Here is a 4,839-nt window from a genome sequence, read left to right as displayed (position 1 = left end):
TCTCCCCTCCTATTTCGGCTTTCGAGGCTTGCAGCCTCATTCAGGAAGCAAGAGACAAAATGAGCATCCTCGAAAAGAGTTTTCTCTCCGCAGCTACACTGTACGATGCAAAACTATCTAAAACACAGGCATTGACAGACCAATATATCTTCCTTGTCTTCGAAAGTTCGAGAGACGCTCTCCTGTCATTTTTTTGAGGGCCATATGCTCAGGTTTGTCCGGTTGGAGCTGCTGCAGCAGCACCCCAAAGATAGTTGCCATGATGCTTCAACAACAACTACCCCTGTGCTTCACGTGGTCTTTTTTAATGGGAAGGGAAGAAAGCCACAGGCATTAGAACGCCCAAAAGTGCCACATTACAAGGATGAAAGGAGCGATGAATCTCCGGCTACCAGGAAATGGGCGGCTCGAGGGCCACTCGCAGTATTATGTGCGTTACTATCGAGTCTCTCTGCCAGCGATGATAGCGAAGCAGCTCAACGTGCTGTAAGACCTCTTGCCTCAGTAAACAAGGTTCCCGCGGATAACAGCCATTTCTGTCCGGTATACCTACACCATCCTGACTGTCTCCATTCAGATCAGCAGCCTTCTCTCCCACAGGCCCTCGAGAGCCTGCAACAAAGGCTTTCAAGGCACGGCGAACACCTGCTTTTGTTTCACCTGCTCGTACCCATGCTTCTGTGGAAAAGCAAGACCTTTGCGCTATGCTGCCTCTGGAAAACAACTCGACGTCCACAAAGGCTTGCGTCTTTTATGTGCTGCTTGCAGCATGCCATGCAGCACATTGCCCCCTGTGGTCCCCCCTTTCGGCTCTACAGCTTGGCAAGAGAACGATCAAATCCGAGCCACAGTGGTGACACCCACAATTCAAGTGTTGCAGGCACTCGGGCCACATTTCCTGATAGCATGCGCTATTCGTCAGTCCCACGAAGAGATTCTCAGTGGAGCCCCCCAGATGACCGGGGCCTGCCGCGCTGTTTCACGAAACGACAACAGCCAAATCTCTGCTCACCATCATCGATGAGCACTTCCGGCGTGTCTATTCAAAGCTGCCGCATGGTAGGCTATAAAAAGGGATTATGTAAACTTACTGGCCGACGACAAGGCTATGCGAGCACTCTGTTGGCAGCCGGTCATTCTAGGAGACACAGACAGCGTACGGCAAGGCGAGTGCGGACAAATGCCTTTTCTCGCACACGTGATTATTCCGTCGGAACTATCGGCAGGCATATGCGACAGTTCATAGTAACTGATATGGGAGAAAGCTGCTCGGAGGACGAAGATGAACAGGAAAACAATTTGCACACTACAATTGACGTACCCTGTTTGCCGGACCCTGTGCCATCTTCCCATGGCTGTACTGAGCTTCAACAGCTACGAGTTTGTCGTGAAACTGCCGTGAAGGACGTTGTTTCCGCCTATCCAGAATGCTCGAAAATTATGACAGCGGCAGGCCAGAGAGCACAAGGCAGGTCTCTTCGGCTTCCTCGGATGCAGCAGAAAGGGATTGAATGCAATGGAAAGCCGCTTCCGCATGATTTCAAGAAAAAGAAACAGCGTGAACTGGGCCATTGCTCCTGGGAGAAGAGCTACACTGCCCGCCCTTTTTCTGGAAGAGAAACTGATTTTATCATTACAAACGGTGAACCTCCAGATCCTAGTGCGCCTGAAGACATCTCTAGTATGCATCTGTGAAGTCAGTCACATGATTTAAATAAGACTGAGGTAGTCTTAAAGTTTGTAATACATGATACTTTGGAGGCGTGCTCGATCAGTTCCTTCAAACTATTACACACACGAGGAGTAATCAAACAACGGTCAGTGACCCGGATGATAATCCGACAGAACATCTCATTTTACAGATACTTTGTGCCGCGCATCTTTTTAACTCTGTCACTTCACATAGTAGAAGCAGTTCATGCTGCTGCAACGTAATGCTGTCTGCTCTGCGCTTAGGAAGGAGATGCGTTGGCTCTATCCGAAGTGGTCCACCAGTGCATGCCAATAGTCATCGGCCTCAGGCTACCAAAAGAGCTTGCCAGGGCAGAAGTTCTGCCGCTGTAGATTGCCTTATTAGCGTGGACAACAGAGTAGTACCAGCACACTCTGAGTGTAGGGATGAAAGCGACGGAATAGAACAGGAGCATGACTTGACTACTGATGCCACAATTACCTTGGAGCCAATTGATTCAAGTGTTTTAAAAGTGCCCACAAGAACAGATGCTCCCACCTCACGTTCTTCAGCATGCTATGTTGGGCTTGGTCAAGGAGACAAGGCCAAAAAATGTCAGTTTCGAGTTGCTGCACCCTACTGGAAGGCTTCAGCAAAGCACTATGAAATACCTCCGAACTCAGTGATAAAGCACGAGAAACCCCTTACTGCTCTCCTTTGCATAGTTGACGTGACCTTTAAGACATCTCTAACAACTCGAAAATACCCCTTGCATGGACTTGTTCTGCTGGTTGCGTATGTTATTTCCGTTACACGTCCTGCCGTTCTTCCACATCGTGCAGGTAGAACGATGGAAAGAGGAACTATGATTTGTGCCAGTAGCCCTTATAAGGAGGACAGAAGATATAATGCATGTTTAACAATGAAGGGTATATCATCAGCACCAATTATTAGGGAGGAAAGAATAAAGGCAATGCCATACACACCCAGGTTGGGCGGTTTCACAACGCCAAAATGGATGCCTCATCCAACGGCGATTCCTACAACCGATCACGTGAACCTACCACAGGCGAATTCAACTAGTTCCGCTCGACCGTCATCTAGAGTAGAGCTCCCATATGCAGAAAAGCAGCACGCGAACGTTCCAGGTGGCCCTTGCCGCAGAGTTCGGCGAGTGCAGCCTTTTCAGAGTCAAGTACCTGGGCCAAGAAAAGGTAGTTCAAGCAACAGAATTTGTGCTCCACAAACCTCTGAGAAGTGCACTAGGCGTAGTATTAGCATGCAAATGAGCGGCGTACTTGAAACCGTTCCACAGGAACAGGTGGAGGGCCATACTGCCCCAAATCAAGGCATTCATGCGATATCTGAGGATTTCCAGGGTCCCGTCGCCAGCATTACATGTACCACAAATTGCGTCAATAGTAACACTAAAAGGACATTGCATCTAAGGCCTCGGAAAAAGGATAAACACATCTCAGCAACAACCATTATTAAGGAGAAAGCTACAGCTGAAGCCAATGTCCTCGAACCACACAGCCTTGCAGGACAGCATCTGAGCACGCAGCTGGACCGGGAAGCACATAAGGTGACGATAAAACACTAAAATACTAAACGGATCGTTTATACCGAAGAACAGAGGCTTACTAGAGAAACGATTTGTGTTTGCATTTCTCAGCCCCCTCTTCACGATAAACAAAGAACCGAGCAAATAGCCGCAAGAGCTTTGGTGACACCATCGTTTGAACTGTGTGTTGAGGAGCTGTGGCAGCAGCTGCGACTTATAGTACTTGAACAGATGCTCCATGCGCTCAAGTGTCGTCGTGAAGATAGTCGTTCGTGTCCCCGTGACGCTTACAAGCAGCTGCACAAGAAGTACTACAGACGTCAACCAGTACGATACAACGGGCGGGTAAATGTGCTACAAATGGAGCGTCACAAGCTTTATCTGTTATAGCACAAAAGCGGGTGTAATTAAATATCCTGGGCAACAACAGACTCATGACGCACCACTTTTCAAAACGCACGTCACATGTACTAGGTATAGCCAGAAAACGTTCAAAGCTTACCGATCAACATTTGAAGCCTCAGCATATTCACGTCGTAGTCGGCTTATCCAGTGCTCTGCATTTAATTTGCAGGCTGAGCATCTAGTCGAAAGTAGTAGACTTCTGACGTCGATAACTTCCGCTGGTGATAAGCCAGTATCACAAGTGCAGGTGGACATTGCTTCGCAAGACGCACTTCCATTTGCCGAAAAAATTAATCTTCAAGTGCTTACAAACATAGCCTCACTGGCGTGCAGTAAGCATCTCAGTTGCACCCCCCAAACCAACCTCCCTTCCAACGGCACGAAATTTCTCTCCGTAAAAAGCAAAGATACCAGCAAGGCCACCGCCCACAACTTTGCCTTTTTAAGAAGCTATTCTACTCACCTCGCTAAAAGGCAACAGATTACCCCGTTATCTACAACAACCAAATTATCAACAAGTACGTCACCATAGGCGCTTAAGCTATCATGGGTTCCACAAAACCCACATTTTAAAAATATGTTCGAGCTCGCACAGTTAGTGACTTCTGGAAATACGAATGAGTAATGCTTTGGTTATTGTTGCTAAGATGCCACATAATTTACTTCTTCATGTTTCTTATCTTTCACTTTTCGAGGAGCTGTAGGGTAAGGGCCTACTTCAGCAACTGCGGATACGACGGAAGCGGTAACAAGCGTTATTGGAGACAAAAACAAAGTACCCAACATTTAGTTTGGTGACTTACCATGCATCTCGCTGTTTGTTGACACATTTTACCTTATCATAAATCCGTATATGAAATGGTTACTTTCTTCGTGCTCACTTGAAAGAATTTCGGAATGTGGATGTCCGCATTTTTTTGCAACTTTTGATACATGAAGTAGCTTTTGTGCTGTTTCAAAAGCTGCATTATACACCGCGGGCTTTAGGTGCCCTAAGTTGTTTTGGCCTATCAGTAGCCTCTGTATGGAAGGTGGCAAGCAGACAGCGGGGACAGCGGGCACTCTGATAAGTTTAGCAACTCGCGGGCTTGTGTGGTAGTGATTTCAAAGTTGAAGAAATTTTTTTAAAGAACCATAGCGAGATACCCTTCACCCTTGAAAAGCGCTATGAAATCTCACGTCTTGATCCCAAATGAAT

This window comes from Cyclospora cayetanensis, unplaced genomic scaffold (genome assembly GCF_002999335.1).
Source record: "Cyclospora cayetanensis isolate NF1_C8 unplaced genomic scaffold, CcayRef3 CcayRef3_contig_56, whole genome shotgun sequence".
Lineage (NCBI taxonomy): Eukaryota > Apicomplexa > Conoidasida > Eucoccidiorida > Eimeriidae > Cyclospora > Cyclospora cayetanensis.
This window is presented reverse-complemented; position numbering follows the sequence as displayed.